Raw genomic sequence first — 26,840 nt, forward strand, 5'->3', positions numbered from 1 at the left:
ATTGTGCGTGTAGAAGGTATAATGTTTTATATACAAAAATAAGGAACTATACGGCTACACTTTTTAAATATATATATATATATATACATATATATATATATTTATACATGCATATATAAATGTCCATGTACTTGGGCCTCAAGGTGACACCAAGGCCTGAAGAAAAAACGCTTCTGAAACGAGACACTGCATAAATATGTATGCACCTATGTAGCTAATAATGTCTGTATAAATAAACATACTATAATCACGCCTTGTTTCTTTATCAATGACACTGTAGTGAACACAGGTTTTTCAGTTGATTTACATCTACGAGACTAAAACTGTGCACACACACACACATATACACACACACACACATATATATATTTATATATATATATATATATATATATATATATATATATATATATATATATATATATATTCAAGCAAATATTATTAAATACAACGGAGACATTTTGTCTTATAATTCTTTCTTTTAATTTTTCAATTTTTCGTATTGTCTTTTTTGTTTCAAAATCAAAACTATTAATAAAGGATCCATACATGTTGCTGTTACGAGCGCTTTCGATTTGTCCACTAATTCGTGGACGAATCGAAAGCGCTCGTAACAGCAACATGTATGGATCCTTTATTAATAGTTTTGATTTTGAAACAAAAAAGACAATACGAAAAATTGAAAAATTAAAATAAAGAATTATAAGACAAAATGTCTCCGTTGTATTTAATAATATTTGCTTGAATGAAAAAATGCTGCCTAAATATACCAATTTCAAACTACATATATATATATATATATATATATATATAAATATATATATATATATATATATATATATATATATATATACAAACAGGGACGCATTTTATCACTTCAGCATATTTCATCAAAAAAAATAATTGTTATTGGTGTATTAATTCTTTTTCTGTGTTTTTATTTTCGAACTTTCGAATAATGGTATTCACTTCTAGGCAAGAACTGACTTATGCAGTCGTCATATTTGTTGTATGTCCGAATATTTCTAATCTTCTGGGTTCATCATCAACGATGGTGGTAAATTATTTCCATTGATTATCGCATGTATCATCAGCATATCTGTAAATATGTTTAATACAATTAAACAAAACTAATCGTATTCATATTGTATTTGCAATATCTACCATTATTTTTGTACATGTATGATGTACCCCCCCTCTCTCTCTCTCTCTCTGGGCCTATATTCCTCCCCTCTCTCTCTCTCTCTCTCTATATATATATATATATATATATATATATATGTAAATAGGTATAATTATGACTGCCATTATTATTACTATTAATATTATTATTATAACAATAATATGTGTTGAGTGTACATTATTAATAAAAATTCACGGAAAAATCTCGTGTTAACCAGTCTATTAACTCGCTATTTATATCGATATATTATTAACATTTTCACATAATATTCTACAATTACATAAGTTATATCGTATAATTATTATTTTTGTTGACTAAATATGAAAAAAAAATGGTTCATATTTTTCATAGTGTGATGAAGATTAGTAATCGAATATAATTTACCTCCAGTCTGAAATGTTATTTGCTAACTCTTGCAAAATGATTAGAAAACTAGGAACAACTGCATGCGAAATGACGTCAGCGGTGAAGAACATAACAATGAAAGGAGAAAGAGCACGTTGGAACAGACGATCAAGTTAGAGATGTGGAAAATGTTTGATAGCACATCATAGACGTGGGTGACGACAGCTGTAACGAGAAGTCACGCGTTGCGGGGAATGAGATAATAAATATCGTTGTTACGACGGGAAAACCTGAGTTGACGTCCTTTCCTGTTCTTTGACTACTTTGCGACTGAGGCTACAACGTGCTGGGTAACGTTACTTTTTATTGTTTAATCTATCATTGTCTTAATGTATTAAACTTATAGTTGAATTGTTCTAATCCGCCGCAATTTGCAAGTATTTTTCTTCATGAACAACGTATCATTCAGTTTATTATTTTTACTGATTCTCACTCTATGTTGGTTGCTCATCTAGTTCTTCTAGTTATCACATTATAAATGCTAAGCACAATATGTTCTGATTCTGAAGTAACTTCCACTTTTGGCTTTAGCTGATGTTTTGTGTCAGGGGTAAAGCCACTTTCGATCCATCATACGAAGTGCCAATTGTGCACAAGCGCATATATATATATATATATATATATATATATATATATATATATATATCAGTTCTTTTGTTTTTGAAAAGCATGTCCTTCAAACATATGTTAACAAAATTGTGTATATCCTTTATTTGAATATAATGTGTAAATGAGGAAAACCACTCTGCTTATATTAGTTTTATTTTACTAAATATAGACTTATCGTTGTTTGTAATGTAATAGTTGATCGTTGCATTTGTGGAAATTAACTTTTCTATATGATTATCAGCTGGATGGTAGATATTGCTAATAACTGTATCTGTACATATCTGATGTAACCTTCAGGGAATACGTGTGTGTATTTTAATTATTATGTTATAATGGTTTCATCATTAAAATAAGTACAGTTTTGAAACGGATGCACGCAAATTTAATACATTTGTATATACTTTTTATTTTGAACATGATTAATATATATATATATATATATATATATATACACACACACACACATATATATATATATATATATATATATAATCTATCTAGTGTTTTCTTTTCAGATTAAATATGTTTTTAACTCATTTCAAAGTGTTTTTTACCATATTTTATTAACTGTTTGCTCATATATATATATATATATATATATATATATATATATATATATATATATATATATCACATACACTGGCTATATTCCTAACACTATTCATTGAATACTGGATTGTATTTACAAGGTAGATTATTAAACATTGTAGTTAACGATGTAGCTACTCTTTCTATATACCTATATATATATATATGTATATATATATATATATACATATACATGTATATACACACAGATATATATATATATATATATATATATATATATATATATATATATATATATATATGGTTAAAATGGTAATTAGTAAAACCTGAAGAGAGTGCTCAACACTATCGCAGAGCAAATATACGTTTTATTTTTTATTACCGTTTTATCTCGTCAGTTACATATATTTCGGATGCAGGACAACATTTACGATCCAGCAGCCTCTTCAAACCTTGTCCGGCAACTGAAACATATGCAACTGAACAGATAAAACGGTAATAACAAATAAAACGTATATATATATATATATATATATATATATATATACGTATATATATATATATATATATATATAATTTATATTATGTAAATATATATTTCAGTAAATGCCCCTAATTTGTATGTATTGAAAGGGATGTATGTTAATAAATTGAATATTCTTTTTCCATAGCCAATGACGCTTTATCACAAACAATCCTAAAGTTTTTTCTATACGTAGGATTTGTATCAAATCTATTATATATTGTTGTTAATGTATAATGAATCATGTGAGTTAACGCTTGTATAATATGATGTCATTAGTTTTTCAAACATTATCAATTTCTCTTCCATAATTTATATCATTGTATAGCAACAGTCGCATGAACAAGAATATATGTACATATATCTATTCGTGTATGCGTTATTTATGGGAGTAAAGATGACAGACACATAATGCAGACATCTTGAGATTTACATGTATGCTCCTTAATAATGAGAAAAACAGAAATATTATAGTATATATGTATATATATATATATATATATATATATATATATATATTCCAAGGTTTATGATGTTGACCATCTTACAATGTATTCCTTTAATTGAGTTGACATTTACAATTCCTGACAGTATCTGTTTCGTAGCACAAAATCACACACTTAATTTTTTTATCATATCAGTGAAACTATTTTGCTCTTAACTCATCAGAAGAAATAGTAACCATCAATCCATGGAAAGAAGATAAAGTGTGTTTTGACATGGTTAAAGATCTGCAAATTGGGAGAGTAGCTGTAAATACCTCATATAATGTTTGCATTACGTTATTTTGAATTTATATATATATATATATATATATATATATATATATATATATATATTGTTTCATTTCAGTTCAGTCGAAGTTCTCAGAAATCAAGGGCTTTCTTTATGGGGCTAACGTTTATTTCTATATGAGATATATAGATTTTCGAATATCTCAGTAACGTTCAACTTTACTTCTCAAACACTGAGTTAGTAAAGAAGTTGAGAAGATAATTTTGACAATTAAATTATGTTAAGGTATGCTATTCTTCAACTGTTTCTTGATCTTACTGGATTCGATGGAGTATCCAGCTTCGTGTTCGTATATTACTCAGAGAAAGAGCACCATTGCTTATAAAATCTATTATTTATAATCGTAGAGGAAAATCATTTTGTGGCGCGAATATCATCTAATGCTTAATATTTAGTACTGGAAGGGCAACGTATCCTTATAACAGGTAGTTCTGAGAAACCTCTGTATAGAGAGAACTTATATACTTAAGAATAATGTCTAGTTCGAATTCAGGTACTCTTAATCTATTCTCTCCTCTCTCTGTCTCTCTCCCCTGTATCTCTCTCCCTCTCTCTCTCTCTCTCTCTCTCTCTCTCTCTCTCTCTCTCTGTATCTATATGTGTCACGCGTTTTTTTATCTAAAAAGTATACCTTCCATATTGTTCCTTACGTATCTGTCAGCGTTTTATATTTATTTTTCGATACGTTCATTGAAATATATTTCACAATAAGATTACAAAAAAAACGATGATTCATTTAACCAGGATTTTCGAACACCCTTTTTTTTTATTTTTCATTGCATTATACTAAGTATTTCAAAGCCATCAGAAACACATGTACACATGCAAACACACGCACGTGCACATATACAGACGTGTGTGTATGAATATCAAAGTCTAATGTTTTAATCTTACGGCGACAAAAAATCTACTAAAAGCCAGGTAATACAAGTCTGTTAATATTTGTCTATATAAGTATAGCTTAATATAAAGTATATCTTAAGAAGACCTTAATATAAATACTTATTTTCCTAATCAATATGTAGTCTTTTATATTATAATTTTCATAACGATTTTAAAACAGATGAATATATATATATATATATATATATATATATATATATATATAAATATATATATATATATATATATATATACATACATAAACAAGCGTTTTTAATTATTAAATAAGGGGGAGCGTACCAGTTAATTTCCTGTTGAAAATAAATAAAATATATATAAATATTGATATTATATGTGAATACGTATATGCATTTGTATACACATTTACCTATTGCAGTGATTATGCTGAGTATATATATATATATATATATATATATATAATATATACATATATATGTGTGTGTATTTGTGTATATGTGTGTATATACATATGTGAGAAATAAATATATAGTTGTATTATATAATAGAAAAATATACCATTATATATATATATGTATATATATATATATAAATCTTTGATTTTGTTTTTATATATATATCCATGATATAATTTTTTTTTTGTGTGTGTATTGATATTTACAACTTTGCTTATGAGCCGTAGAATTGCATATCTAGCTAACCTGCGTATTTTCCAACCATTCATTTAAATTAATTCCTATTAGTTTTTTTTCTGTTTTCTTATATGATGGTCATCTTCTGTTTACTATTACGTGTAATCATGAGCATCCAGATATTCTACATGATTTTTACTTGCATACTATGTGCGTAAAAAGGTCATAGTAAACAAAAATCTATTTCTATATATTTTTGTATGCGTATATATATTAGTTTTAAAAATTGGCCTACAAGTCCCCTCTGCCATTTTTTGGTCTACAGATATAAACATAACATAAAGGGTATTCGGACGCATGCAAAATTTTATATTTGGGTTTTAGCCGGGAAAATTGGTGCTAACGTGTAAACATTTTTAAAAAGGTGAATTTGCCAGGTGAAGGTCGAAGGATGGCATTATGAATATGCGACACGCAAAAGCTATAAGTTCATGTTTTTATTTTCGCACGGCAGCAAACATGTCTCTAGAACACAGATATTAACATCAAAGGAAATAGTAAATCGTATGCTAAACGTTTCAGTTTTGATTCTCGGTGGTACCGCACGGGTCATTTCTTTTATAATTTTAAATTATTACTACATATTGGATCCAATATAATAGTATTTTACGACTGCGTAATGCCGGGCGACCTACTAGTATATATATATATATATATATAGTCTGTATATATATATATATATATAGTCTGTATATATATATATATATATATATATATATATATATATATATATATATAGTCTGTATATATATATATATATATATATATATATATATATATATATATATATACTCCATGGGTAGAGAAGGATATCACGCATACTTTCAGGCAGATTACCGGAGAGTTCTCTGGGGAAATCGAGATGGTTTTTGAAATTGAGTTGATGAAGTGACAATAGAAAATGATAGACACGTACACAAAAGCTTAAACGAAATAAACTACGAAAAAAGTGAGACAAAAAAATAAGAAATCTGGTGAGCATTTAGGGGAAGGGTGGGATATGGCTTTGTCTACATCGAGCCGCAGACTTTCCCGATTGACGGCAATTCCTAAGCACTATGCCAGTAATAATTGAATGGCTGTTGATTGAACGAATGATCACAATTAGGGATCCATGTGTGGTTTAAGCCCCGTAAATTCAACCAACTTCATTTACCAGACTACATATGTACATGCATAGATAAATGCATTCATACTATATATATACATATACATACATATATATATATATATATAGTAAGTTATAAAAATATATGGCAATTAAGCTACACAGAATATTCCGCGTTTTATTCTTGTGAAAATTCGGAAGGCTTATGCGTATATATATATATATATATATATATATAGAGAGAGAGAGAGAGAGAGAGGTTATATATATATATATATATATATATATATATATATATATATATATATATATATATATACCCGTTCACATACACTTTTCCATGATAAAGCTACAACCCAGAATACGATGGAATCGAGCAATTGCGTCGACAACGGGCAACGCCGGACCAAAGTGGGTTTCGATGTACTGCATCTCATCAGTGACGCGCTTCGACATAGGTGCGAACCCGGGTCCTCGCACGCAAGAAGTGTGCAATACTGACTACCTAACCATATGGGCGACAGCGCAATCTATTGGCTATGCCTCAATTTAATTTTTTTTATTTTTATCTAGTTCTATATTCTACTATGTGACCTGAGTTCGCGCCTATGTCGGAGCACGTCATTGATGAGATGCAGTGCATCGAAACCCACTTTGGGTCTGGTGTTTTCCGTTGTCGATGCCATTGCTCGATTTCACTAATTCTGTGTTCTAGCTTTATCATTGAAAAATGTATGTGAACGGGTATATATATATATATATATATATATATATATATATATATATATGTATATATATATATATGTATATATATATACATATATATATATATACATATATATATATACATATATATATAGGTAGGTAGGTAATTATATATATATATATATATATATATATATATATATATATAGGTAGGTAATAATATATATATATATATATATATATATATATATATATATAGCTATATGTATCGTTTCATTTTGTTTTATAAGATGTATTAAGAAATCAGGGTTCCTTGATCTTTATATGAGATACACAGATATTCGAATGCTCCATTAAAATCTTTTACCTTTCAAATAATGAGTTACTATAAAAAGTTGAGAATTTTATTTACCTCGATTGATTATTAAACTGTTATAGTATCTCTTTCTTGTGGTCACTTAACAGATTCTAGGACAAGAATTCATCTTGCCTCGTGGAGGAGCCACTACATTCTTTTACTTGAGGTAATATCAATTGGCGATGGAACACCATTCTTCGTAAACTCCATTGTTGATTAGCCATATAGAAGAGACATTGTTTGCGTCGCGAATACTATGTTATTTTGCATATTTGGTCAGTTTTACTTACAGAAAAAAGAATAACCATGTTAGGTTACCCTGTATAGAGTTAGTTTGACACTCGAGGATAGTGGCTAGTTGCAAAACAAGTTTTCTCAATTTGTGTTTTAGTTTTCTTATCATTTTGTTTTTGCTGGGGATGAGGCATTCTTCTGGATGATAAACATTCTCCCATTAGTTTAGTTACTGTAACGGAGAGATCTTTTTTAAGATTTTTACCCTTCTTTTAAATGCTATTGTTTGTATTTCGCTTGCACTTGGTTCACCGGGTATATTCGTCAGATGTTTTTTTTTTTAATTCTTTTTCATTAGCCTGGTTGCTCATATAATGACTGGTATGATTGATACCTTCTTAAGATTTCAGTTTCTTTTCATGTCGCACATAAGTCCTTGGTATTTTTGAAAGAAAAGTCTCATTCTTTGCTCTGTTAAGGTCAGCATCACTAGGAAAACTTACTTCAACTAGGGTTGCCACTTTCTCCCTCTTGTCTTATATCACTATGTCAGGCGTGTGTATGTGACTGTCTGTGTGCGTGCTTGTGTTTGTGTATGTGTGTGTAAATGTACATAATTATATGTAAATATACATAATTTCATCTCGTTACGCACAAAAAAAAGTTAGCGTGTAAAACACTAACCAGAGAGCATAAACGAGAAATGAGATAGCAGTTGAACAAGCCTCATCAATTGAAATAAATTCACTCACAACTTAAGTGTTCAATAACATTAATTTACATCCGCATTATTTTTTGGTGCTATTTATTGTTGCATTACCACAACTCACTACATAACACTCAAATATATCACAGCTACATAATCATACGTACGTAAAATATTCAGTGCAAAATACATTAATAAAATCAGGGATATACGAGCACGTTCATAATATATGCAGTTGGAGGTATTTAGTTCTTTCCCACTGCAAGACCTTGCAAGAGAGAAGGCAAAACCAGGGAGGGTTGACCTCCTAGAAATTCACATAACTAGCATCACTCTGAAATCAACAGGGGCCAGATAATTACATTAATGCTCTTATCTTCGTGGATTTGAGACGGGAGTCGAACTTAAAATGCTTAATGTCCGATATATTCAATTAACTGATTTAATTTTTTCCCGCTCTAAACGCTTACACGTTCCTTAGTATATGTATAGTTGTTAGTTCAATAAGGTATACTTGTTAGTTCATAGTGAGGTCATTGAGTTTATGCTGTGTTCAATAGCATACACAGCTGTATTAATACACATTTTTGGCTACCTATGTGCATACATACTTTAGCTTTCATATGTCCAAGTCCATTAAGAGTTAGTGTTAAAATCCCAGTATAAAAATATGTATATATATATATATATATATATATATATATATATATATAACTACTTCATTTACTCACATAAAATTAATATACGAACGTATAAATTTATGTGTAAACTTAAAGTATTTACTTCAAAAGTGCTCAATACGTAGGTAGAGCTAGTTAGTAAGTTATAAAATATATATGGCGATTAAGCTTCACTGAATATTCCGCGTTTCATATACTCTAGGACTTCAGGCTTATGCTCATAAGCCTGAAGTGTCCTAGAGTGGATGGAACGCGGAATATTCAGTGAAGCTTAATCGCCATATATATTTTATAACTTACTATATATATATATATATATATATATATATATATATATATATATATATATATATATAAATATATATATATATATGAGAGAGAGAGAGAGAGAGGGAGAGAGAGAAATATAAATAAGTGTCTTGAAAATTTTCAGAATCAAAATAGGAGTGCATTTAAGAAACAACTAAACAGGTTATGGTACATATTCATTCCATACACACTGTTTAACATCATGATAATTCGTTCAATATATAGTGCTCTCTATAATAATATATACTACACTAATGTAATGATACACAGTGTGAATAGTTTATATGGCTCTTTACTCTAGTAGTTTGAGTTTTTAATTTTTTCGTGAACCCAAATATGTCGATGCATAAATACAATAGTGTATTATTTCCATTGAATAAAATATGTGTGTTATTTCAAATCTAATTGGACTCTCTTTTATTCTTATTATAATATATATTTAAGTTACATTATACACATATATGTATATATGTACATATATATATATATGAATACATATATATATGAATGTATATATACATATAAATATACATACGCAATACATACTAAAGTTGATATACATACTACTTCTCTGAAAGCATATATATATGACTATGTATACATATGCATATATATATATATATATATAAGTATATATATAAATATTTATCTATCTATCTATCTATCCATCTCTCCCTTTATATATATATATATATATATATATATATATATATATATATATATATATATATATATATATATACAAGAAATAGCATGACTTACTAAAACATAAACATCATCAAATTTTTTCGTCCAATTTTCAGTAACATATGTCTGTCCTTAGTGGGTTTTTTTCTTCGATTTTTCCGACTGATATCTCAGAAGAAAATTCGTATACTTTCAATCAGTTCAAATGTTCTTTGACCCTTCCGAAACTCAAGACTCATCTACGCCCTTTGCTTCCAGTTGGGATTTTAGACGGAATAAAAGAACCTAACCGGAGGTAATAGACGACCAACCGAGTGACAGCCATGCCGTTCCACTTTTTTCGACTCCAAACCGGATGTGATGCTAACGCATGCGCCGTTAGTAGCGGTATTGTTTGTGTGTTCATTCGTTTCTTAAGAACAATCTACACCACACCTATTTCCTGTTGATTAACAGCATTTTTACCTATTCTTTTTCTGTTTTGGTTTTCGGTTGTCAATTGTATGATAAAAGACTTAGCATCGTAATAACGTATAACGACACAATTATGCAAGATATATTATTTAACCTGAAAACAGATACGAATAGAAAATTCCCATAATTATAGGGCATACGAGCAATGTAATAAAAATGGCAACCGTAACTCTAATAATACCATGTAATAGGTAGCAATACTCATCTGGATAGAGAGCGCCTGTTTGTATTGCACAAAATTCCAAACTGAAGTACACTCTTTCTTCAAGAAGGATTATCATAAAATACTACTCTCTCAAAATATTACTAGAATTATATAAAAGAAATGAAAATCATAAATTTGAGATATAAAAGTAAAATATCTGAATCAAAATTCCGGCATAGAAATAAAGGCATAGAAATAAAGGCATAGAAATAAAGGCTAGCTTCCGTAAATCGAATTCAACCGACTAAATATTTTAAGTGCATTTTTATTTTCTGCGTGGATAGATTTAAATCCGATTGTCTATCCTGTTTACACCCTGATTCACAAATGCAAATGTAAGATGAACACCCAATAACGGATATTCTACGTACCTGATCTAATCTTGAACCGCGTGCCTGCAAGTTGAGCTGACTCCTGAAAAGACATGTATCGAATAAAATTAAAGTAAAAATGTATTACTCCACGTCTTTGAGTCACACAAAGAAATAATTATAATAAGTCAAATCGAAATGTATCATAATTTATAACGAATTTTCGATTTCTTGTTGTGGACAACGATATGCATGACAGGATGATCTTTGTTTAATATAACCAATAGTTACAACAAAAAAAAACGGAAATGCCATCGAACCAAGCAAACCCAAATGCTCACTTGCCATTAACAAGTATTGCTCGAGTGCATAAAAAAAAACAGGAATTCGTTAAAAAAAAAACTGAAAGAAAATATATACTACAGATCAAAACAGAGTCGGGACAACAACGTATATATATATATATATATATATATATATATATATATATATATATATATATATATATATATATATATATGCGTATGCGTATATCGTTGTATAGTTAGGTGCGTATATATATATATATATATATATATATATATATCCATATTATATGTATATATATATATATATATATATATATATATATATAGAGAGAGAGAGAGAGAGAGAGAGATAGTAAGATGAGTAACAAAATAAATAGAGAGAAAAGACAGATACAAGGGAGAAAAAGATGCAATATATCTCTCTTTAGATATATCTGATCAGATTGTTTATTGCAAACATTTTTACAGCTCTGTACAATGAGAAATATCTGCATACTACTTGTATATATATATATATATATATATTTATATATATGTATATATATGTATATATGTGTGTGTGCGTGTGTGTATCTGTGTGTACCTGTGAGTTTGTGTTATATATATACACGCACATATACACACACACACACACACACACACACACATATATATATATATATATATATATATATATATATTACGAGTTATGTATACAATTGGGATCGTGTGTATGCATGACTGCTTTTAATTTTTGTATTCGCCTAGAATATAGATATACACACATACACACATACACATGCGTGCATTCATATGTATGTATATGTTTTAGAACTCATTATTTCCAACATGCTCTCGCCTATCTCAACTCATATGCCGTGATATCTTTTCCAAAATCATTTATTTGGCATTAAATGCATACAGGGCACACACACACACACCCACACATACACACACACACACACACACACACACACACACACACACACACATATATTAAAATAAAAAAATGTATGTAATGTTTCAATATTGCTTATATCGCTAATAAAAAATACTGCTTATATCGCTAATAAAAAATACCAACAACGGATACGTATTGCAATCAATTATACTATATTTGGCAGAAAAGTTTTCTCTTGTGTTTATTTAATCAAGATTCTGAAACAGTTTCATTTTTGTAAGTGTATAAAATAGTATAGTAATTTAATGATTAAATTGCTTTCAGTCATTTTACAGTTAACGTTGGTTTACACCTTTTAAATACAAATTATAAAACATTTATTAACCAATCCGATCTATTATCGATTCTCGAGTATGTCGCGGTAACATTAAAATACACTAAAAAACGTAAATACAAACGTAAAAAGTAAAATAATTCATGATATAATCATGTCTATATTGTCTTTCATTTTTATTGCGTGGTTTAAACAGACACAACCGTTTAAACCCATGAAAATGTGTTCTTATAAAATATACGCATAAATTGTGTATATAATTAATGAAGAAGTTGATCGACATTGGTATCTCAAAAATTATTTTTACTCCACGTCATAAGTTATGTACTGCAAATAAATAAATAAATAAATAAATAAATAAATAAATAATGCAATGATCCAAATGGAAACATGTCAGTGCTTGTCTGATAAACGAAATAGTTATATTATTTGCGAAACTTTTTTTAGTACTGGGTTTCACTGATTAGATAAGAATAGGAAACGTGTTACCAGTTTATAAATATTCCAGCAACGAGGTATATTTTCATGGAGGCCGATTTAAATTCCAGAAAATAACAGAAATGAATAAACTTTACCTAGAATCGTATATCTATTAATCAGATGCATAGATTATATATAAATCTTAAATCGAAAACCCGATTGCCTGTAGTATATATATATATATATATATATATATATATATATATATATATATATATATATATATATATATATATATATATATACGGCATAATCGCGTTGATACACGGGTATTCTGAAGTTAAGCAACGTTGAGCCTGGTTAGTACCTGGGTGACCAGTTGGGAATTCTAGGCGCTGTGTGTGCTCTCCGCTTATCTCGGCATTTTTCCAGTCGTCCTATACATACACTCCACATGATACTGCTATTTAACAATGTTGATTAAGGAGAGGTGTGGTTGGAGATTGCGCATCTTCTGTCACAAAAATTTCACGCGCAGGCACCCCTTCGTGGGTATCCATTGTCTGTCAACGATTGAAGGAGCCTGTTAATATATACAGATATTTATGCATTATATATATATATATATATATATATATATATATATATATATATATATATATATATATATATATATATATTCTTTGTCTGTATGATTGCTTATGTATAAAAATAATTTTTTGTCTATTTATTAAGAGTATTAGGAGGCCCACGCATTTTTTCGCACGCCATAATTATTTATCTTGCCGTCTCGTTTAACTCGGTCGATAATTGCAATTTATCTTGCGACAAAAATTTATTATTATTATTATTATTATTATTATTATTATTATTATTATTATTATTATTATTATTATTATTTCTTCCGGGAAATTAATAAAAAAAAACACACACACATAAAAAATACAATAATGCAAACAAAATATTTCGCATTCATCTACAGAGAAAATTTAATTTCGTTATTCCCCGAATACTTTTGCGTCCGCGATAGATCTCATTCATACGCTCAATTAAGGCAAACACACACACACACACACACACACACACACACACACACACACACACACACACACACACACACACACACACACACACACACACACCTATACGCACATACATGCCAGCAAGATAGGAAGAAAGAGAGAGGGGGAGAGAGAGATTATTTAGTTCGTGTATTTATGGTTATGTTATATAATGTACACGTATATTCATTATTCGGATGCATATATATTTTACAAACCCATACACACAGACTCACACACAGAGATAAACACAAAGACACACACACACTCACATAGATATGCATGTATGTATGCATGCAAGTTGAATATATGTATTTATACACGTATTATAAAATATGATGACAATATCATCGTATAGGAATCGAATTATAATTAGTGGGTGATCGTATCTCTCTCTATATATACATATATATGCATACATATATACGTATATATATATATATATATATATATATATATATATATATATATATATATATATATATATATATATATATATATATATATATATATATTGAGTATGTATGTGCTTGTGTTTGATTCGAGAGAAAGAACCCCGGAAGGGTGCGCGATTATTTAGAAAAAAAAAAAAATTAACAATAATATTATTCATATGAATAACCTAGAATATGAATACATTATATACACTGTCATTTCCAAATGCAAAGAATGATCGCCTATAGCTCGTTTCCTATGAAAATGATGTTGTCATCATATTGTGCAATACGTGTATTAGTAAATATGCTTACTTGCATGTATACTTTTATATGTATATATGTTTTCTTATGCGTGTTTATGTGTAAGTTTGTAATATATATTTGTATGTGTATGTATATATATACATATATCTATATCTAAATCTATATATATATATATATATTTATCTATCTATCTATCTCTCTATCTATCCATCTCTCTATCCATCTATGTCTCTCTCTCTCTCTCTCTCTCTATATATATATATATATATATATATATATATATATATATATATATATAAACAAACAAAGTAGATAAATGAAATATATTATATAGATATTTCACAGAATTTATAATTTCGTATATGACTTGCATGTATGGAAATGCATTTCGTGCTGGTTTTCTCGCAAGGGACAAAGAAATACCTTTACAAAAATTGCAATGATCTTCCGATATTGTTTTATAGATATTTTATTGCAATGCAGAAACAATCAATAACGGAAAATTGTGTGCATACACATATACTTAGAGTATATAATATAATATAATATAATTTATTATAATATAATATACTATTATATAATATAATACAATACAATATAATATAATATATATATATACATAAAAATTGTATATTGAATATCTTATTTTAAAATAAATATACGATATACATAAAACGTGCACTATTGTAAGGTGAACTTTTCTCCCAATTTTTTTCAATATATACACACATTTTTTCTGAAGGGTTTTGTCTGTTGGTTTATCCGCTCCTGTTTATAATCACTATTTCATCGGTAAAAGCGCAGATTAAATGGGCGTATCTTCTTTCACATGCGTCATCGCAATATAATATAGTAGTCGCGTCTGTTGTTCGTCTTTCTTTGTAAAGTTTATAATCTCATTTTCCCCGTTTATCTTTCTTAAATTCCGAAGAGGATTTCCTTTTTTTGTCACGATTAATTCTAAAATGGAATTTACTCTTTGTTTTTATTTTTTACGATAAGGGTTGATAATTTATTTCATTGGGATTTTTCGGACTCCTGTTCTCTAACTAGAGATGGTTTTCTCACTATGCATTGATCCATTTACTCTCTGAACTTCGTAGCGCAACGGATGCAGAGGATTGTATACTCAGTGGTAAATGATCATCTTCTAAACAATAAAGGTGCAATCATCTTTACAGGTAATATTAAAAAAAGGATATAATAAGAATTACTTAAAAATATTTCCCTGTTATGAGTGAGGAAACGAGAATAATCTACTCTGTCGATTAAGCGCTTTCGCTCAGATTTTCGTACAGATCCGTGAGTTCAATATGAAGATAGTTGGATTCGAAAAAGACAGTTTGCCTAAAGAAGTTCGCAGGTTGTATCGGCCGAAACTTAATGTGACTAGCATTCAGATGACCGCTTATTTATTTCACGCGGAAGTTTGGAATAGTCTTTTAATTGATAAAAAAAAAAAATGCTATCGATAAACGCACAGATTAAATAAAATCATATAACGATGTATTCATTATTATATGGGATATTAACTGAAGATAGTTTAGTTAAACTTTGAAATAAGTCGATTGACAAAAGAACGTTTATGTTGAAATGTTTCCTAAAATTTATTTACTTATAACAATTGTTTGGATTCCAAAACCTTAATTTATTTACCTCTCTACGTAAGCAGGGTTACTGATAAACTATATCATGGCTTATCATGTAGGGAAAACGCAGTACCGAAAAAAATACTACTCTAGACTTGTGAAAAAAATTAAATTGCATCAGTCTAGCATATCTTCTTCATGACTATACAAATCTAGTACTATATTTTGAATTATTTTATTTTTTTGCAGAAAACATAAAACGTTACTCTTTTAAATAATGGATGCAAGAAAAGTAAAGGTTTATTGAAAATACGGGGGGGTGATCTCTTTTATCTACGTTAACATTTGTTTCTATGCTATTCTTTGCCAGAATTATTGCAGTTACCAGAATACCACATTTAAGTCATATCCTTCAAGTATACCCAATTTTTCGAAAAGTATATATATATATATATATATATATGTATATATATATATATATATATATATGTGTGTGTGTGTGTGTGTGTGTGTGTGTGTGTGTGTGTATTTTTTGGCAGCAGGTCATTATTCAGACACGTCTCATTGAACATTAGGAGTTATTCTTTTTTCCGATCTTGACGGATAATTTTTCAATTTGCCGGGCGTTTTTTTTTTTTTTTAATTTCAGTTGGTACCTCGTTCAGTTGTACGGCAAATTGAAAAATTATCCATGAAGATCGGAAAAATAATAACTCCGCCGTCTTCAATGAGACGTGTCTGAATATGTATATATGTATGTATGTGAAAGAGTTAAAGGAATAACATTTAATACAAAAATAAAATAAATTCATAGTATTTTATTCTTGTATTTATTTTTGTTGATCATAGAGATTGTTTCCACAACTTTTCGGTCTATATATATATTGCGAATTTAATTATTACAACACACCCACACATGTATATATTAATCGAATAAAACACAAGTATATTGCTAACATCATTTAAAAAATAAATATTTTACAAAATTGCTTAATATCTGCATAGATCTTACATATAAATCAATAAAATTAAGAAAACATTGTATATACTAATAAACTACCTAATAACTCTTAATTCCAAATCCTAGGCTCAACAGTCGCAGACTGATTGAATTCGAACAAATGTAGTGGGTAAATTGCAAAATTACTGCGACGAAGTTGGGCTCTCTTTACCATGCTAGAAAATTACACACTCAGCGGAGTATCCTTTATATCTACGAAGTCACTATTCGCTCATGCATGGATAATTGTTGCCATATCTGGGCTGGTGCATCTGCCACCAGTCTCTCGTTTTTATGATAAAAAGTAGTCTTTAACTTAATAGATCCCACACTATCACCTACACTCCAAACTCTGTTACATCGCCTAAATTTTGCATGATATTCCATATGTTGAGTCGATTTTCACTTACAGACAAAAATTGAAAGAAGATTAAGTGAATGGGCATGCGCATGAAAAGAATACTGCAAGTAAAACCAAACTTTATGTAAATGTTGGGTTCAATTTTTTCCGATAACAAAATATGTATTGGAACAGAAGAAGATTGAAATTCATTTTATTAACATTCTAAAATAATGCCAAATAGGAATTAACATTATTTCAAGTTCATTTTTTCCGCATGTCTTTAATTTTAGTGTCAGAATGTTTGTATCTGAATTCTTAATACTGTACTTTTCTAGTACTCTTTTTTTTACTTGACAAAATTAAGAAATTGAACGATTCATAATGATTCAAAAAGGGTGTATAGATTTTTAGGCCCCCATATATATATATATATATATATATTTATATATAATACATATATATATATATATATATATATATATATATATATATATATATATAATGGGTTAAGAAATTCCAACGAGAGAAAGATGAGATAAGATATATATATATATATATATATATATATATATATATATATATATATATATATATATATATATATATATATATATATTATCTAATCTTTCTCTCGTTGGAATTTCTTAATCCATTTTATATATATATATATATATATATATATATATATGTATATATATATATATATATATAGAGAGAGAGAGAGAGAGAGAGAGAAATATATGTATATTTTGTATATACATATATATAACATATATATATATAGGGGAGAGGAAGTGTGGATCTGATCATTACACATTTATGAATAATAACGAGTAAATAATTTCAAGAAAAAGTATTCTTTGTTAACGAAAGATTTTAACATAGATACTATCTCCGTGAGATATTCAAGGAGAAAAAGTCATACCTTAACGCATTGTGTTTAAGTATCTTCTTCGATATTGGATGCTGCACGGTATGTGTATTTGCATGTATATCAATATATTTGCATGGATCCCTGTGCATATATGCGTGTGTGTGTGCGCGCACGCATGTCTGTGTGTGTGTATGCGGTGAGAAAGAGGGAGAAAAAGAATGGACTTGGAACTAACTGTGTGTGTTATGGTGTATGGTAGTGTGTGTAATTGTGTGTTTAAATTCTTTTATTAATTGATTATTTCGCTAGAAGTCATCTTTTTGGGGGGGGGTAATTTTCTCCCAGTATATTCATCTCAAATAAAATTCGTTGAGAATTTTATTCTTAAGCTGTAATGAAACATCAAGGTTTCTGTGCAGCTTATACATACACACACAAAGACACACATACACCTCCCATATATATATATATATATATATATATATATACATATATATATATATATATATATATATATATATATATGTATATATGTATATATGTATATATAGAGATATATATATGTATATATGTATATATATAGAGATATATATGTGTATATATATATATATATTCATGCATTATCTATGTTTTTCTTCCTTTTGTATTACTGAGACATAGCTCTACAAACAGAGTCTTGAATTCTATACCATGAAGTCAAATAGTGCTTTTAAATTATAGTACATTAATTTTCACTTAATTTACTTTAGTATTTTGAACATTACAACTCTACATATTGAATTAAATACATGAGAATCTGATATCTCGATGTTTTACTTCAATAAATATTTTTCATTTTCTATCTGTCTGTCTAGTTCTATCTTTCTCTTTCTCTCTCTCTCCATATATATATATATATATATATATATATATATATATATATATATATATATAAGAGTGAGAATACTAGTAAATTAATTTTTTTCATGGGGGCATTTTTTTTTTTGTGACTGCACTGTGTTCTTTATTAATGTTTAGAGATACATATATATTTCATATATATATATATATATATATATATATATATATATATATATATATGAAAAATGTAATTTTATATTTTTCTCACGTATATTACCATCAAAACAGTCCTTTTTTTAATCAGTAGTGCATCATAATACTTATAAACATCGTATATATACTAGAGAGCCAACCCAAACAGAGTTTGTTATAACGCTAACATTACAATTTTTCACAATTTATATTTAATTAATACTTCATTAATCTGGTTCCCTATATATACTGCAATAGTTTTGTTAATATAACTATAACTTTCATATAAAAAAAGAACGTAATTAATTTTTTTAATATTATATTCACTAATTATAAAAAATATAGTTTAAATGCGAACTATTAATCATTTATCTTACACTTTATATATATATATATATATATATATATATATGTTTATATATATACATATATATATACATATATATGTATATATGTAGGCGCGTGTGTGTGTATATATATATATGTATATATATATATATATAGATTTATATATATATATATATATATATATATACATATATATATATATATATATATATATATATATATATATATATATATATATATATATGAACAGTATTTTAATATTATCCTGGTATAGACATGTGATGCTGGTTTATCAATATTTTTCAGTCTTCCGTTTCTTGTTCACGCCCTGTTTTCTTTTATTCATATATTTGTTTGTACATGATCGTTTCTCGCCATTTAACTGATGTGAGATGCTTGATAAACGATCTGCTTATGACAAATACCGAAGTGTCAGTGTTATCGTTGTTTATTATTATTATTATTATTATTATTATTATTATTATTATTAGTAGTAGTAGTAGTAGTAGTAGTAGTAGTAGTAGTAGTAGTATTTACTTACTAGGAGTTTTCGCGCACATCATCATCAGTGACTCCTCACTGATAATAATCGGTGATGACAACGTCTCCCTAGTGTTCAAGCATGCTCCAGCGCTTTTCATAAAGATTGCAAATGATTATCGCAACAGCCGATTACCACCCATGTATATCTATACTTGCGAATCCCGTAGAAATTCCACGGAAATTCCACGATCGGTTCAATTTACTGTTAATGATATTTCGTTTGAAACCGATCACTTATGTAAGTTTTAATTATATTAAGCAAACTTTCATTTATATTTTTTTTATTAACTAAACATTTAATATTTTTAACTGAAGCGAGCGAATATTCCTCTTTTGTATTTATTCATAATTGTAAAAATGTATAAATTTTGAGACAATAACCATCGACTTTCTCATCCCTGTAAAAATAATTATCAGCAAATATATTTTGTTTTTAATACAGAAATTAACACTTAAATCTAATGTTGCAATTTAAATAATTTTAAAACGCACAATTTCTTTTTCTTTTCTTTTTTTTTTTTTTTTGGAAAAAGACTATTTCACATTCTTTAAATAAATCCTCATCGATCGGGCGATCCCACTGTTTAAGGGGTGGCGGGTTATAAGGTACGTACGACTATACAATTGACTTAATGTATCCTTTCTATATAGATAAATTCGATTTATAGTTACTGTAGTTTATTTTAATTTGTTTGAATTAAAAGTAGTACAGAAGCAATTAATGCGAACCATAATCTATCGAGAAGACGACGAAGAAAAAATATATCAGGAAATCTCAACGCCTTTAAGCTTTATTCTTTTTTAACTTGCTTTATTTATACGATGCTTATCTACTATAATCTATACGATGCTTGCAGGTGTATTTTTATTTTCACACGTGTACGATTTTGTTTAAAGTTATGCACTTCTTTTTTTTTTTACAAAATAATTTCTTATTGGATTTTGAAAGTTAAATGAAATTATTACATAATCGTTAAGTCATAAAATTATTAACTGAACAAAAATACTTTGAACCCATAACAAATTTAATTGATCATATTATTTGAAATTTTCGGATTACTGCTGTAAACTGCAGTGCTATTTTCACAACGTTTCTATCGATGTAACAACCGATCGTTTTCATGTGCATCTCGTCGCACTGAAACTTCCAGACCCGTAGCTTCGTGGATAAAGTACTTGGTAAAATTCAGTTTTGAAGTTACACTCTTATGGATGGTGGAAGGTTTAATGGTCAGTGAAAAAAAATACAATTGAGAATTACTTAGGAGTCATGGCTGATGGAACCATAGCCTGCTAGTCACGTTGATTAAACAAAGAGTTCCTTTCGAAATTTTGTGCAGATTCCCAAGTTCGACGGAAAGATTCCCGAGTTCAAAGAAAGATTCCGGAGTTTGACAAAACACATCTGACGAATATTACACGCAAGATGAAAACAATGGTTAGAAGAAGAAAATAAGACAAGTAATTAATTCTCATCTCAAAAACTCAAGTTTGTGAATATTATATTGTTTAAAACTGTATTCATCAAATTGTTCAATCCAAAGTATACATGAACTCGTTTAAAAACACGAGGATTTGCTATAGATTATTTTAAAGTAGAAATGAGTTTGCACTTTAAGTTTAAAAACTTTTATAATACTTTATTTTTATTTTAACGTTTATTTATTGTAATATAATTGTTTCTTTTTTAATTGTAGAATAATTTAAAATTTCGAAGAGTCACAGAAAAATTCATTCATTTGTTTCAACAATGAACCACACAATAAAATTGGTCGCATTGGTTACGAAAAAAGCTAAAAAAAAAAAACATTACGTTCAGTTTTTTTTTTTCGATATAAAATTTTTCTTATAAATGAAAAGAGTCCGATTTATTTTATGTTATTGATTTTTAAATCAATAAAAATCGATTAACTCTAAAATAAAAGTATTATCGCATACAACCTAGGTAGAGGCGGGAATCATACACTATTTTATTAATATTGAAGGCAAAACCAATAAAAGTTTACCTTTAATATACAGCAGAAATTATATTAAATATATATTTTTGTTCTATCGCAAAATATCCGAGTAAAAGCATTCTATTATCTGAATGGTTCAAATGGATAAGTCTTAACGTGTCAATAGTATTGTTTGGAAACAGATAAATTATTCTATATATATATATATATATATATATATATATATATATATATATATATATATATATATATATATATATGCGCGCGTGTGTGTGTATGAATAGGTGAATAAAGATGTACTTAAATACACAATTACGTATGCAAGACAATATATAAAGAACAGTGTCCTTGCTTCTCTGTCTATGCACTGATACTTAGAGATTTTTGATCATCGCCTTAATTATTATTCAACATAGGTACATATACACTCAGCAAGTAATTGAAAAAGAAAGAGGGGTGGCATATGTGTGTAATTAGGTATGGGCACACCAAACTTTCGGAATTCTCAATATATATATATATATATATATATATATATATATATATATATATATATATATATATATATATATATATATATACAGAAAAATCCAATATATATATATATATATATATATATATATATATATATATATATAGAGAGAGAGAGAGAGAGAGAGAGAGAGGAAGAGATAAAGGGAGATAGAGAGATAGAAAGATAAATAGATAGATTGAAAGATAGATGGATAGATGGATATATATATATATGGGTGTGTGTGTGGTTATGTGTATGTATATATGTGTGTGTTTATGTGTGTGTGTGTTTATGTGTGTGTGCGGTATGCACATGTTTGGTTTGGATGTATGTATGATAAGTATTTAATAAATTATATCAGTTAATTGAATTGCTTTCCACGTTGAAAATTTACGATATCCGATTGATTGTCAAGAATAATACACATTACGTTAAGTTGAAACCAAAGAGAGAACTTCAGATGGAAACTGTAAAATACACCTTAATGTTTGTGCATCTCATCCCTAACGCACTTATATATATATATATATATATATATATATATATATATATATATGTATATGTATATATATGTATATATATGTATATATATACATATATATATATATATATATAGGTTTTGCTGCTTTTTAGTTTCCATGTATTTTTCTCCTTTTATGTTTTCCCTTGTTAGTCTATTTCGTTTGACTCGGAAATAGCTATTTCCGCACGAAACGCGTAATATGAAAGAAGCTGCTTTCTGTTTATTTTGTATTTTCCTTTTTTAATTTGCCTTTTCCCAAGTGGGTTGATTTTCATCAACGACGTCTTTTGCCCTCTCGTACAACACGTAAAAACTGTTAAGCACGTCTTATCTTCCACGAGTCTTATGACTGCATGGTTCTAAACCTCTTCTGCACTTTCTCCCCTTCAGTGCCATTTCTTTTACAATCCTCTTGTGGATCAGATGTTTATTTTGACGAACAGAAAATGAAAAGATTCACGAAATATATCGGCGAGATCTCAAAATAGCCTCCAAGTTTACTTCGTTGTGTTTAGTTTTCGAGTCAAATTTGCACCACACTAGCAGTTACAACTCATTCCCGTCTTCACTGGGAACATATAATAAATATCATTTGCAATGTTTAAGTTCTTACACAGTATTATAATACTTCAAGAATGACCGGATGAAAATAAATCTCAAAACAGGAGAGTTTTACAAGAATTATATGTGACCGCACGAAGATGAAAATCAAGATACAATGTTATTAAACCTTATGTCTACAACCCTAATTCAAAGTTGGTAAAAGATTATTACCTAATTTTTAATTTGGAAAATATTTAAAATGTAAGCCATGGGCTTCCCGAATTTAACACAAAATATGAATAAAAGTTAATGTTAATGTTACAGGCTATGACATCAACACAGCATATAATTTAAATATTCGAATATTTCCAACTTTTATTGAATATAATTTATGGTCGTTAAACGCCAATTAATTTTCTAACGGCTAAGTATTCATTTATGGAATGTTTAAATCTTCAAATTGGAGGTCGATTTTATATCGCGGACCATGAATACTTTAAAAATACTTCAAATATACTGACATTTTTAACACATTTGGTGTGTGAAATAATTTTTGTCAAAAGGTCACAAAAGTACATTTAATGATGCAAATATATAAACTTGTTCACATAGATAACATTTCTAAATAAAGAATAACTCTTAATTGTCTTTTACATATGTGTTGCAAAAACAGTACTTATCATTAGCATGCATATATATATACATATATATATGTATATATATATATATATATATATATATATATATATATATATATATATATATATATACCAATCTAATTATGTATTAGATGCCGATAATATATGAAGTAGTTCATACAATTTCTCTCTTGGACATTGTATGGGCGTTCAAAACCCTGCTTTGGTTTCTCTGTTTTATGAAATTACTCTTTTAGAATTAATTAATGATGGAGAAAAATTATATTCGAGTTCATTGTAAGCAATCGCTTTGATACAGTTGATTGGATTGTAGTCTTAACCCTCCTGGTTTTATTATCCTGGTCACGGCACCAATTAAGTAGAATGATATGAAGTAAATATATTTTTTCATGCTTTCCTGAAGATTATATAACAATATAGTGAACTAGATGTCAGAAAATGAATAGCAATGCATATAAACTTAGAAAATTTAAAAAAAGACAAAGAAGTGAAAATAGTAACTCATAGAGAGAAATATATATTTCACTTTTTTTAATCATAGTGGTGACTTCTTTATGCATGAATACTTTATGTCATGTTTAAGTGGTATTTCATTCTTTTAAGGAATATGTTTTTTCTTTTAGCACAATAAATAGTAAATTGGCACATTTGCGTACTACCAAAGCACCAAGTAGTTGAGTGTCATAGAACTCCATGCATAAACGGTCTGATTCGCTTTGGGTCTGTTTTAACACTTTATTGTCTGTTCTATACTATCAGGTATTTTTGCATTATTCATTACTCAGACGGTGAAACCTCCTATGAATTATCTTCTTATGTCTGTAAAGAAGGTGGTTTATGGCCTCATCATCAAAATTCATGAAGAACGTTGATATTGAGTTGCACAATGGTATTATCCTGCCCACGGTACAAAATTAATATTAAGATACAAGAGGTTTTAGAGTTTTAGAATACTTTACTAAGATGCCTTATCGAATGATATAATCTGAGTTTTTGTATATCTTTACAGAGTGTATCTACTGAGGAACTGGTTGTCACTGAGTTTACTGCTGACTTGACCGCGATGGCTAAATAGAGGTACAATATTAATGCAATATCATGTATCGCACAACCAACATTAAACGTTATAAAATCGTTCGGTCATAGCCGATTATTTTAAAGTGAATTAAAATAGCCGGTACTTACGAGTCAATCGATTGTTGAAGACTGAAATGGGCATCGGCAGGTTTGCCTTGTTATTCTATACGCTGTGATCAATGACTCAGTTCTAAAAATAGGTTTTTAAAATATAAAATATAATTAAAATGAAATGTACATACATTGAAACATGAAAACATCAACAGGTAATTAATAAAACAGGAAAGGATATAAAACAACGCAAGGCTTTCTATTATTCCTAAAAATAAAAAACAACAAATAAAAATATATAATTAAAAAATATATAATTAAAGCGATAATGTAAAATACAAATGAAAAATATAAAATGCACATCAAAATAAAAACAAATAAAATTATAAAGTGCAAAAAATATGAAATGCAAATAAAAAAAGAATTCAAAAATGTAAAATACAATGAAAAAATCTAAATTATAAATAACAAGTAAATATGAATAGAAATTCTTAAACACAAATCAAAATATAAAATAAAAACAAAATATATAATACAAATAAGAATATAAATACAAATAAAAATATGAATAAAAAGATAAAATACAAAAAAATAACATACAATGAAAAAATATATATTACAAATTAAAATAAAATAAGAATGAATTCATAAAATGCAAATAAAATATAAAATGCAAATATGAAGTAAA

The 26,840-nt window shown here is 28.0% G+C and overlaps 1 long non-coding RNA gene across 4 annotated transcripts in view; it reads right to left on the reverse strand.

Moving 5' to 3' along the window:
* The window catches only part of LOC145295934 (uncharacterized), an 87,810-nt gene that overhangs the window by 48,678 nt on the left and 12,292 nt on the right, over positions 1–26,840 (reverse strand). For all 4 annotated transcript variants that reach the window (XR_013869917.1, XR_013869919.1, XR_013869918.1 and 1 more), the window contains exons 2-3: positions 26,210–26,291; positions 11,455–11,497 (exon numbers count right to left, since the gene is read on the reverse strand). This is a non-coding gene — a long non-coding RNA (uncharacterized LOC145295934). The remainder of the gene's footprint in view (positions 1–11,454; positions 11,498–26,209; positions 26,292–26,840) is intronic.

The sequence above is a fragment of the Euprymna scolopes genome, chromosome 16 (genome assembly GCF_053919585.1).
Source record: "Euprymna scolopes isolate OS-2025 chromosome 16, ASM5391958v1, whole genome shotgun sequence".
Taxonomy (NCBI): Eukaryota; Metazoa; Mollusca; class Cephalopoda; order Sepiida; family Sepiolidae; genus Euprymna; species Euprymna scolopes.